Consider the following 13,765-nt stretch of genomic DNA (forward strand, 5'->3'; position numbering starts at 1 on the left):
TCCCTCACATCTGCAAATCATTGTAATTTTTTCCTCAATAGCAAAGCCCCACCTAATTTTATTGGAAGAACTTTTCTATGCAGTGGTCGACCTGATGTTTTATGTACTGTCAAAAGAAATTCAAGCTCTTTCAGCTCTTCTTCTGTCTAGAAAACGTACCAGGACAACTTTACGCTGCCCTGGACTAACAGGTGACAAGTTGTTTTCATTGTAATGCCGTCTGGGAAACATGAGAGTGCCCCTTTTGAGCACAGTGCTGGGCAGGGTGTGGCCACCACGTTCAGTTTGTTCGAGGTAACGTGGTAATCAAGTCAAGACACTGAGAATTCAGCTCCAGCCTTGTATGACTCCGCAAGCTGGAGCACAAGTATTCTCTTGTTTCCAAGGTCTCCCTGATCCACTAATTCCGCTCTTTGAGAAAAAGCCAGGGAAGACAAATCAAGCAGCGGAAATATTGTACCGTAAACTCTCCCTCTAGGGGTCTCCATTTAATAAACACTGCATTTAGAGTTTACTGCTATAGTCCAGTGGAGGTACAGCAAGTCTTTCCCAAGGGGGAAATCAGCTGGCCTGTGGGGCTTCCTGTACCATCCATGTGAGGGGCTGTGCTGTGCTTAGATGCTCGATGGTATGGAGGGGAGGCGATAGTTTTTTGGCTGAGAGAAAATTGTGACCCTCTTCTAATCAATGGCGAGCCCAGACTCCAGTTCTTCTGCCATGGACATGGACGAAACCCCAGAGTTTCCTAAGGCGACGGTAGAGTTGAACCTCTCAAGAAGGATGTGTCACATTTGATTCCCAGTCAAGTCATCGCTTAGCCACTCTGACTGTGTCATTTGCCGTGAAATGACCTCCATTGGCCCCATCTAACTTTCCGTATTTGCTTTTGCAGTTTAAGAGTACGATCTGTGACATCCCTCAAGTTGATATTAATTGAGCCATTATCCGTGGAATTGAACCAAGAAAGCAGCTTCACAAAGAAATCATAAAACACCAGTTTGTTACTGAATATGGATGTAGAGTAGGGCTAATAACTGTGACTTATCCAGAGGACCATCCCATGATCTCACAGAGCTACAGGGATAGCCTGTCACAGGTAGAAGGACCCAGGCTGTGTTTATGTACAAAGGAACATCTAAAGTGTGTTTTGGAGGAGTCTGTCATGTTGACGCGTCTCCTTTCTCCAGACTGTTAATATGCGCTAATTTGTGGCAGCTAGATGCTGACATAACATTGGCTTGTACTCATGTGGTATTAATGTTTCACAGAATGTCTTCGGGTAATTTTTTTTCCAAAACCACTATATTTGCAAGATCCGATTGATGATTGACTCAATTCTTTAAACCCACCCCAACAATAACAGCTCACCCCCCCCCCCTCCCCCCCCCAGGTTCACCACGTTGAGTTTGTGGTGCACAAACAATAGTAAGCTGGGGAGCTATCAGCACCATTCCATTGCAAACAAAGAGATAATTGCTTGCAAATTACTCACGTGTGATGAAACAGGCTGAAGGATGTGAGATTTCAGTATTGTTTGCGTAAAGGTTTTTATAAGAAAATTATTAGCAAAAGTAAACCCACCCCAAATGCAGTATTGTCAATTCCTGTGGGTTCTTTGAGTGTTTTGCTTCCTGGAAGTATGTACAGTATCTACTGTTAGTGATATGTGTCTCCACTCTGGGAGGTGGGTTAACTTAAACTAGAAATCATGATTGCCCAATAGGAATGCTCCTTACCTATACTCTTATTGGACAATCATGACTGTCCAATCACTTGTGCCGCAGCCCTACCGCTAAACATCAACACTGAAGGGGCAGATGTTAGCACTCAGTAGCCTTGGCCACTGGCTCCCAGTACTCCCAGAAGGACGATAAGATAGCCATGAGGGAGCAGCTCCCACTGTGTGGGGGCCAAGGGTTCATCAGCCACTGGGATACTCCCAGCCCTCAAATGCTTGACTCTGCATGATCCTTCTCAGTCAATGGGCTGACAGGATGTCAGAGAAGAAGCTGTTATAAAGAAAACACTTTACCTTCATTGCTTTAGCAAACATGCAGCTGTCTTGGACTCTGCATAAATAAAGTAAGTCATGTAAATGTCTGCAAGATGTCAGCGCTGAAGGCTGATGGCCCACGGCGGTCTCTCCTGCAGCTCACATCTCTTTGGTCCCTCATCTCTCACACCTTGAGCCAGCCTTTTAACAAGGTTAGCCGGGTGGCGTGTGTACCTTTATTTTTACATTGGAGTTTTCCCTATAACAGGACCTTCGGTCTCTATACATCATTTCAGCAAGTTTAGTATTGAAAGGGGGTGGTGGGTGCAGGCAGGTGTGACGACATTGAAAAGGCCGGGTAATCAGTAGTTTTCTGGACTCAAGTACACATTCCAGCTGCGTGTTCTGATGAGTGGGATTCTTCATTGCCATGAGCTGACATCATTGTTGAAGAATTCCACATCATGGGATGAAGGAAAAAGGCCTCATCTAATCTAGGAGTCAGCTTCCCTGTGGCTCTTGGCATGGATTCTTTGAGCCTCTAAAGGTCTAATATCTAAAATGTTTAACCACTAGACATATCCAGCCTTGATCATGAAGAACAGCACTCTTGTACTGAATATTTTTTTTATTCCCCTGATCAATGCAGAGCTCGAACAATTACCTTATAATCACAAACAGATCTTCAGATTGTGGATTAAGACATATTTTCAGCTTGCATGTACAGCCTGGAGAACACTGTTGCTGTGAATGGAAACTGAAACTGAAGATGAAATATTGAATGTACATTCAATATTCGCAAGACAGGTGTTTATTTGCTACGTGCTCCATTTGCACGTTGTCGATCTTTGAAATTTAAAGTCGGGCCATTTTTAGGAATCCCAGGTGCTACCTGTGTCCTGGAAGTTCCTACTGACTTTTAGCAAAGACAAGAGCAATCGGGTCCTGTCCAAAAATGAAGCCACATACATCTTTGGATGAGGATCCAGGAATGACATAACATTTCGTGATGTGGGCTCATTCTGAAAGTACATATCAGAAGAACCCTGTTATTTGTCTGATCCTTCAAAAAGCAATTGGGGTCTGTTTGGGTCTTTGTGAAGCACAAGCTCTGCTCTTGGAAAACACACCCAAAATTGAGCATGAAGGTGGGAAGGTGAAACTCGACTGAATCAGGACAACATGAATCTGAGCTTGTCAACACTCATGGTATTCATGTGGCCCAGTGCCTACCTGATTTTTTTAGACACAATCCTCTGGTTTGTGGTTCTTTGTTCATTCATGCCAAGCTCTGCTCATCTGGTTGATCAGGGAGCATATGGGGTTAACTGCCTTCAACTATACCTTCACCACATATGGGAAACCCTTTTGTAACAAAGGAATTCTACAATCATTTGGAAGCATTAAATAGCAATGGCTTTGGCTACTACTGCCATATCTACTGCTGCCATAGCTACTACGTCATGGTTACTACTACCATGGCTACTGCTGCCATAGCTACTACTGTCATGGCTACTACTGCCATGGCTACTGCTGCCATAGCTACTACTGTCATGGCTACTGCTGCCATAGCTACTACTGTCATGGCTACTACTGCCATGACTACTTAAAACAACACAGAAAAACCCTCCATGCTACTAGATACAGTCCACAAATGTGATGGGAATTTATAGCCTTCCTGAAAATAAAACTTGGCTCGACAGGTCTTTCAGCTCAGAGCCCCCAAAGAGCACAGTGATCTCCAGTACAAGGTAGACTGAGAGGGTAATGGGGTTGGCAAATGGGCCGAACAACTCAAGGGCCACCTGCCCCTCTCCCAAAAGTCACCTGCTTGGACTGACAACATGGTCGTTACCTGTGGCATCTGGAACGGCTCATGATGATGCTTCTGGCAGATTTTGGGGCACCTCATGGGCCGCTGAGTCTCGAGTGGGACTGAGTCACGGCGGCGTATTTGTCTAAGGAGCTGGGTTATTTATATAGCGTCTGCAGTTGGCTCCGTTTTGGAAGGTTCGAGGCTGACGAAAACAAAACAGAACCAGGTAAACATTCGACTCCGTTCTGACATGCCAGCAGAGCTTGGCATGAAACAACAAAGAAGTCCACATGCGGAATATAAATGTTCGGAAAACGCTGAAATTTGCACATTTTTCAGATTTTCCATTCCACTGTTCAAGGCTTCTGCAACGTGTCAGTCATTTCAGCTGTATTACCTGAGGATACAGTCCCAACAGCAGGTCCGATCCCACTCTAACACTCATGGGATCCTTCCATTGGCAATCTGACCTCACCTGTGAGCTCTTATGGCTGCGGAACCAACACTGACACAAAAACCAAGCAAGGGTTGACACATGCTTGAGGTAATTTGGTGGGGGGGTGGTGGTTAGTGTTCTGGCATCGACAGGCCTGCCTGTCCTCGCTGCTGTCTTTGACCATCCTTTGATGCCTCTTTCTTTGTGTTGGGGTGTTCATACAATTAGGTTGCCAGCCACAAATGTGGAAAGGATGTGAGGATCAGGTTCAGAGTTCGATGTGGCTGCAAGGCACCCAAGAGCCGCCATAGCTGATAGCCCATGTAATCTGGACAGCCGTTGTGCCGTGGACGGCTCTCTCTTACGTGTTAAACGATGACTTCACAAAGTAGGCACAGACTTCAACCAACTGACTGGAGTGGACGGTCTCCTTTTGTTTCTTCTCAGTCAAGACCAAATGTAAAGTTAACATAGGAAAATTTATCTGTGCCAGAGCTTGAAAGGTTACCTGAGGTGGACTCATGGTGGCAGGGTGGAGCTTAAGGTATGTACACCTGGCATCCATGTGTTGAAGGTTAGTATATCTGCCTGTAGGCTCATTTGACATCCAAATGCTACATTCTCAGACGGGGAGAAAAAACAAGACAGAGCGGCGCGGACTGAGCCACGTACAGCCAGTTAGCTGCACCTGAATAACATGTAGCCAGGAGTGTGTCATTTGTAAAATGAGTGCAGTGGAAGCCAATTGTTTTGTTTTCCACACAAAACTTGACAGGGTTGGTTAATGAATGTGTGACACATGGACCCAACGCCAGACTGGTCATTGCTTTTACCACAGGCTGCGGTTTTTTGATGAGAGCAGCTCACCGAACACAGAGCCTGTGAAAAGTCATCTGCTTGAGTAATTAAAAGAACGTGCAGGCCGGCAGATGTTTTCCGGATTGTGGGCTGCCGCTCGAGGTGTGAAACCCTTCATCGCGGCCATGAAAGGCATCCCTCCAGTGTGTAATCGCTTGTGGATGTTCTCTGCACACTTGGAGCCTGAGTCACTGCCTGGACACTTCGCTCAGGTGCCACAGCTCATACTTTTGTGGGCCGTAGGCCAAAGTCTACGCAGGCCCCCACTACCGTAAAGGACAAATCCCATCGACTACGACCTGTACCTAAAATTAACACTGACACGCTTAGTGATGTGTGCTGTTGAGTTTTTGATGTTTTCTCGTCCTTCTTGAAATGCGACTGAGATCAAGAAGACTTTGCTGTAAGAGGAAGAACCCATGTGGAGGTTAGCCCAGAACACAGGGAGGGTTATAAAGTCCTGGCCTCTTCCATCATTTTTGCTGGTCACCTGCCAACCAGAATCTCTCACCTAGCCGACGTGCATTCCTATGCACTCGAGGATAAGTAATTTAATTCGACTGCAACCACTAATCGCTGATTTTTCTTAGCTCAGTCAATTCAGTCCCATGTTTTGCACCCTAGAACAAAATATAAAAAAGAAAACCATAAAGCGCATTAAAAATGCGATCGTAATCAGGAACAAAAGTGGTCAAAATGTAATTGAAGATCACTGTAAATTAAAGAAGTCTTTATACTGCGGGCTGGTATGTCATGACAAGCAAACTGGCTAAGAGAGACATCAGCCTACTGGCACAGTGTGAAGAAAGATTATGAAGGGATCGGCTAACACATTTATTTAGCTGCATGATCGAATGTCTGCTGTGCATTTAAATCCTCGCTTAATTGAGATCATTTCATGTGCATTAACAGCCGGGGAAGAGACATCAGCTCCGTCCAGGAATTACAAGCTTGCAGAAGTGGTTTAATCCCTATGTGGACCTGAGGGAGGTCAGCTGAGCTTTGTTTGGTATTAAAGCAGGACGACGTCCCACCTCGAAAGACGCATGGCGAGCTGCCTGAGAGCTTGTGCCTACATGACTGAGATGTCAGACCGAGATACGGCCCGCCTGGAGAAAGCTCCGGAATGTGACACCGAGGACTGTGCTGCCTCGTGTTTGAGGCTGGAGCCTTGCAGAATTACGCCTGTTGTGTGGAGGAAATGGGTCAGGACTAAGAACAAACAAACAGGATTCCCTTGAGGGGCTCTTCAGAGTAATCACCACATTATACTGTCAGGGGCTGCTTTTTTTCGTTCTGGGGAGAGACAGCAGACATCTCAGTTCGAATTCGGATGTTTGCTGTCTACTCTCAAATCCCTATCAGAAAAATGCAGTGTCCTTAAACCTATCAAAAAGGGAAACATTGAGGAGTCCTGAGGTATAATTAAGATTGTAGACTGAGAAATGTTAATAAGAAGACTCATTGAGGTGAGGTGAAATGGGACGTGACCCTACTTCTCTATTTTCCTGAGATTGTCAGATAATAACGGGAACTTCTGCCTGGCTTTCAAAGATGATTCGTCGTGAGAATAACCAGAGAAATATGAAAATATTTGGACTCGTCTTAGTGTTACGGGGATCTTGCATTGTTTTGGTCGGAACCAAAAAAAAACAATACAGATGCTCAGTGTTTCAGGAAACATCCATTCAGCAGGGAGCCGGCCATCCGCGGCTGTCTCAGCAGGGGAGGTTTTTACCCTGACCCCCTCTGCACGCCCCCATATTAACTGCCCACCCCCTCTACACCCCAGACAGCTGGCAGTCCCAAGAAACATTCAACGTTGCACTAAGCAATAATGGCACAACCTCAAGGGCAGGTTCACTGGAGATATCGCAGACATTACGCACAGGATCTGTGGCATTAGGAGGCTCTCTCTCAGCCAGGGCCTGAGGCCAGCAATTAGTGAAGCCCTCAGTTCTGAGCAGGCGAGGTCGGTTTGCATCCGCGCGTACTCTGTGCCGGTTCAACTGTGAGGCCGTAGCCCCGCAATGCGTGAGCGCCGCCCTCCCCTGCTGCGTGATGAACCGCACGTTGTTCAAACACCCCCCCCCCCCCCACCTCGATTCGTGCAAGCCAGACTCGGGTGAATGGAAGCGAGACTCTGGAAAGGATCTGCAGAGGAACTCAGGGGGCCTCATCGCCGATTAACTCATTAGAAAATAATGTGCGTTATCCTAAACTATCATAATCCGCTGCCGATCCCAAGTCCCAGAAAGTGCATCTGTAAATGTCCAGCACTAGCGTGACACAAGCTTACCGAACGTAAATTTTTTCCTTTAAATTTGTAAGACAGAGGCAAGATTCCAAGGCTACTTCTGACCTAAACGCACCACGAGAGCTACGAAGGAGCCGTGCAGATCGGAGTGGACCAGCCAGTGGGGGCTCACAACATCTGGAGCCCAGAGATAAATATTTCACTGTTCGCACTGGGCCCTGTGCTTTAATTTACAATTTGCATGTTATTAAGTATTTACAAAGACAGGGCCAATGAATGAATGTGTGAGTGCAGAGACGCGGGCTGCCAGAACATGCTCTCATCCTGCTCCGTGGCCAGCAGCCGAGTGTCTCGCGGCTCGCAGAACTAAGCTAAACACGTTCCTGTTTTTTAAAACGTTTTATCTGGATTTACTATCAGGAAAAAATAAGCCTGGAATCTGGCTGTTGGGTACCTCAGATCTGGCTGCCATGACACGTCAGGAATGTGTTGGGGGGGGGGGGTCTTATTTATTTGTGTTCACAACAGATTTGTTTGTTAGGTTTCAATAAAATCATGATGATGACTGAGGCGGAGCTGTGGAACTTCGCAAAGTGGAAAGCAAGTACGACAGCAAGTTAACTGTGTTGCAGTCGCTGATATCGTAGTCTAATCATAATGGAATATGCTAGATAAGACCCTGTGTGTCACATAGATTGTGGAAGTGATTCATAATTAATAACAGAGGCCGAGCAGAAGCGTTACATATTTCACAACGATCAGTTGTGCAATCTGGAAACCTCAGAGGGGCCTGAAATTATATTTATGACTCATTGGAGAGTGATGATGTCGTCTGTATTCGAAAACAACCGCTTGAAAGCTGAGCCCTAATTTAATTGTATTTTGCGGTTCCAAGTAACCAAGCATTGCCAGCGAAATGTGAATGGTTTTAAATGTTACTTGTCCGTTTTTTACACATACCACCCCCCCCAACACCCATCTATCAAAATTTCCAATTCTGAGTAAGACCTGGCGCTTGGCACCCTCTCCAATGCCTATGAGTGCTGGCGTAAATGCAGTACCTGGCAAACACGCCGCCCTCTTTACACAGTGCAGGCTACGCAACAGTGTGCATTGGGCTAGCATTAGCATTAGCATTCGACCTGCTGTCGCTGGCAAACAGCCTGTAAACGGTAACGCAGTGGCCAGACGCAGTTTACAAACCCGGCGTGGTCCCATGACCGCAGTCATGCTCAGGGGGTCGCTTTCCTGGCTCCGGTGGTGTATAACTCAGTAGGTTATGGGTGGGTCTGTGCCGGAGGGTAGATTGTGGCTGAGCCTGGTCTCTAACCCCAAAACTTGGTTTCACCAGTATGTGCTGTGCTGTGCTGCCTCATGCAGTCGGAGAAACGTTTATCTGAGTAGTAAGTGCACATTTCCTCAGAAGAAAAATACAATTTAACATTAGAACATAAGCAAATTAAGAGTAACACAATAAAAGCTAACAAGAATTTCTTCTCTTCACCAAAAAGTTACTGATATCACTCTGGACGACTAGATGAACACAGCTTCAGTTCCCAAACCCGTCACTGGGGGCACCAGCCATTCCATGTATTTGCTGATTTTCACCACAAGTCATTTGAGTGCTTAAATTACAGGACAGCACAGTGGTGAACACCATTGCCTCACACCTCTGAGACATGGCACTGTGTATGGAGTTTGCATGATCTCCCCATGTTGTTGTGGGTCTCCTCTGGGAACTCCCATTTCTCTCCCACAGTCCAGAAATATGCTGAGGTGCTGGAGTCCTGGGTGTTCCCTGCCATGTGCCCTTAGCTTTCAGGACAGGCTCCAGACTCCTGTGTCTCTGAGTAGACAAGTGGCTGCAGAAAATGGGGTGGGTGGTTTCATAGTCGACGTGATACTGGGTGGGGTACATTTTAAACTACCTTCTTTCTCCATGGTGTATCAGTAAAGTACCTCAGTTCTCTTATTCAGGGGACAGAGAGAGGAGCCCAGTCACACAGCAAGTCCTCCTCCATTCTACCAGCCACCATGGCAGTTTGGCAGTGTGCAGTTTGGGACCCTGCAGGGCCCCGGTGCGGAGCGTGGTTTTCTAAACGTGCCCGGTGCTGTCCGCTCTGCTCCTCACACTTCTGCGGTGTGATGGCGGGCGCCCTTACCCCTGCAGGGCCCCGGTGCGGAGCGTGGTTTTCTAAACGTGCCCGGTGCTGTCCGCTCTGCTCCTCACGCTTCTGCGGTGTGATGGCGGGCGCCCTTACCCCTGCAGGGCCCCGGTGCGGAGCGTGGTTTTCTAAACGTGCCCGGTGCTGTCCCGCTCTGCTCTCACACTTCTGCGGTGTGACGGCGGGCGCCCTTATCCCTGCAGGGCTCCCGGTGCGGAGCGTGGTTTTCTAAACGCGCCGGGTGCTGTCCGCTCTGCTCCTCACACTTCTGCGGTGTGACGGCGGGCGCCCTTATCCCTGCAGGCTCCCGGTGCGGAGCGTGGTTTTCTAAACGCGCCGGGTGCTGTCCGCTCTGCTCCTCACGCTTCTGTGGAGTGCTCGTTAAACGCACTGGCGGATTCCAGCATGTTGTCCTCCACAATAAAACTGTTCCCGTAAAAATGGCTGGCATTCCCCTGTTCCTGTGTGCCGAGGTTTCTGAAGCTTTTCTCTCCTGTCTGTAAATGTTTCAGTCAGCCTCTGCAGGCCAGGCGCAGGGACAGCAGCAGTCCCACATCTTCACTTTTTATTTACTGTTATACACCTGACTGCCCCTTTCATCCACTTAACCATCATTGACCTTGAACCATGACTTCACAAATGAAGTAGATGAAGAGGCATTTAATTGAAATGAATGACCTGTGTTTTCAAGGCCACAAATTCAGCATTGTCTTGGGGGGATCCCCAGACATTCCAGAGCCTCCTGAGAGATTCAGTCCCCCAGAGTGTTCTGGGTTTACCCAGACCTATGGCATGAGTCTGTGGCTCAGCAAGCTAAGCCTCTGTGGCTGTGATCGGAAGGTTGCTGGTGCAAGCCCGGATTCGTCAGAATAATCACATGTCTGTGGGCCCTTGAGCAAGGCCTTTGGCCTCCAGCTCCAAGTGTGCTGCTGCAGTTCAAGTTAATCCCTCATACCAGTCCTCAGGTGGGTTAGGGTGACACGGGTGGCCACGTTGCTCAAAGAGATAAGAGAAACTACTTCTTCAGGTGTTACTCCACAGGTCATTTCTTTAAGTTTGATACCCGAGTCGTTTGTGGAGTCATGTACCCAGCTGCCTCAGCATACGCAGAGTGAGCTGGATCCCCTTGAAATGCACTGCCTGATACGACCCAGACCTTCCGTCCATAATATCTCTGATAACAGCTCCCTGAAGGGACTCTTGTTTATTATGTTTCTCGTTACGGTATGAAAATGCAATAATTGCCAAAATTTGACTCCTGCCATCCCTGGTTGCGTTTTCCCACAGACAGTAATGTGAGAAATTTGTCTTTCGGGGGGGGGGGGGGGGGGCAGTACAGTTTCCTCATTCTTTTTAGGTACTTAAATTTGAAGTCCACTGCTTTGAATTATGAGGTCTTGAATGGTGTTGTGTCTTGTGAGACTGGTGTGTTGGTCTTGGTTTGTGTTGGCTGCCTTCCTGGGTTGTTCAGCCTTTTGGGGGGGGGGGGTTAGAGGGACTGGAGAGGTGACTGGTGAAGGTCACATAAAGTTTTGCAGCCTGAGGTTGACATCAGAGCCGGAGACGCTGTTCCCCTTGCCTGTGACATATCAGATCTTAGTTTACATCTCGGATATTTTGTGGGGATGTTTGCTGAGCCCAGACAGATAGATATGTAGCCAGCTACCGTGTGGAGTGAGGCATCCGCACGAATGTGCCGGACGTGATCTAGCCACTAACAATGCTTCCTGTAAAGGTCCATATGTTTCATTCATTCTCTTTCTTCATTTGCCTTGCTGCTCACCTGTGGAATCCACATCTTGCATCTTTCTTTGAAAGATCCAGCAGGATGCTATGATAGACACATAGCAGGAAGTTCCCCACCCCCAATCCCCCCCAGACAGCAAAGATTTGTAGCCAAGGACCCGATGGCCACATGTGTCCAGAGAGCCAGCTGCCGGGGGGGGTGTCACAAAGCAGCGCTTGAGCAGAACCTCTGGGCGACCTGGTGCGAGCTGGGTGACTTAGTGCTGAGGCTGCTGGGGGGGTCAGGGGGCAGCGGGCGGGAGCCTGTGGAATTTCTATTGAAGTTGAAGTCATATGTTAATAAAGGCTCAGGGGAATCTCAGTTTAAAAGGGTTCTCTGTCCGTCCCTGAGCGGGAATAACAGTGAGAGTGATATGTGAGACGCCAGTGGGGAGGGGGGGGGGGTAGCGTTTTATCTGATGTGATCTCAGCAAAAGCAAACATCCGCCCTGGCGTGTGACTCTCTGAGGCCCGGCGGCCCGGGGAACAATCTGGACACTGTGGCAGTGTGGGCTTCACACGTATAAACAAACTCCGTCCGCAAAACTTGAAAACTTGATTGGAGAATGGAGGAGCCGATGAGAGAGCCTCAGAGCCGGTCCGTCAGGCGTCGGCGCCCCCACCTCTGCCAGGGCCGGTTCAGTCTGGCTGCTTGAGCCATGCCACATTCGGGCCACATCCTGTGCCAGGCCGCAGTGCTCCGCGTGACGCCCAAACACCCTGGAAATGGGGGGCGTCCCGTGTTCGCGGTCCAGCTAATGAGACACATTGATATGGAGTGTGGGGGGCTGGGCCTGAGCCATTCGGCTTGTCTGGAACAATCATTCACAACAATAAATAAAAGTAACGAGGAAGGATTTCCACAGAGGCCACATTGTGCAGGATTTGTTAGTGTTATTTCATTACTTAGCCGACACTCTTATTCAAAGCGACTTGCAATTATACAGCTGCATAGACATATATATATATTATATACTTAAACATACAACAGAGATTCACCTCTGTGGAGCCAACAACCCTCAGGTTACAAGCCTCTGTACAGGGTGTTTGGTCCCTGTCTGTCTGGTCTGACCGGCAGAGACCAAAGACCTGACCTCCATACCCAAAGAAATGAGAGCGGACTTAGTGTTCCTACAGAGGTTAAAGGGCCCAGCAGGTCAAGCCTCGACCACATACCTGGACATGAGAGGGACAATATCTTTGCTGGCCAAATTTGGGCCTGGTGTCTTTCCCTTGCCTGTGTATTCAGTTCCTCCCTTGATGTGGTATGGCTGTCTGAATGATGCCCCCAGCTGACCCCCCCCCCCCCATGCTCGGCACCCCAAACAGACTACAGTAATGGTCTTTGCTTTCATGATCACACACCGAGACCATGGAAAGCACAGATTCTACAAAAATAATAAAAATAATTCTAAAGTTCCAGGAACCAAGTCAGAAAACATAACATGTAACAGTGTTCTTTCACCATATTATGTTACTCCCATGTTTTATATCATTAGCTTTCATATTCACCCTATTCATATATTTTCATGTAATAATATTTTCCTCACACTGTTTCGTCTCGCAGCCGCGTCCAGTTATGACGCGCTTCAGGCGACGCGCTTCAGGCGACGCGCTTCAGGCGACGCGCTTCAGGCGACGCGCTTCAGGCGACGCGCTCCGTGGTTTAGCAAAGCCAAGGTCTTTGGGTGGCTATTGTCAGCCTGTCTGTGGTCAGGTTCAGGGAGGGGGGGGCCGAAGCCAGCCGGGCATTCTCTGGTGCCAAGTTACATGGACCGAGTTTGCTGGGGTCACCCTTGGCTGGTGAGAGTGATGATGCAGGCAGAATGGTGGCGCGCCACCACAGCATGGCTCAGGTTTACGGTAACATGTCAGTTACCTGATGCCTGACCGCAGTCCATGAGTATTATTAAAACAAAGGTATTTTACAGATATGCACTTGAAATATAGTTAGATGATACTAGAGGAATTTTTTGCACTAAATTTGTTCCTGACTGAGCTGTACCAACATAGGTTTTTTCCTGCTGGTTTGGTTGCTGTAGTATGTTGCATGTTATTGCTGGTTTCTAATTCATTTAATTCACAAGCGGCCCCTGCATACTTGCAACAAGCTGCATCAAGGGAGAGTTTCTCCTGCTAACGTTCATGGATTTAATGCTCTGGGCATTTCTTGCACACAGAGCACCAGTTATCCCCATCAGGGTTTCACGGTGGATCTGTGCTCTGTTCCTTGAGGACTGCTGTTTATCATGCTAGACTGTAAAGAGAAAAACGTTTACAAATGCAAGGAGAATCTCGGGGGTTCCAGCATTACTACCAACAAAGTGGAACTTTTTGCATTCTTCAGGCTGGAAAAGTTTTCTTGGTGGGAGTGAGGAGGTGAGTCCAAACCAGCCTTCAGCGGTTTATATACATTTAGGGTTCCTTGCAAGGATGAGCTCATGGAGGTTTCGTC

Source organism: Brienomyrus brachyistius, chromosome 17 (genome assembly GCF_023856365.1).
Source record: "Brienomyrus brachyistius isolate T26 chromosome 17, BBRACH_0.4, whole genome shotgun sequence".
Taxonomy (NCBI): domain Eukaryota; kingdom Metazoa; phylum Chordata; class Actinopteri; order Osteoglossiformes; family Mormyridae; genus Brienomyrus; species Brienomyrus brachyistius.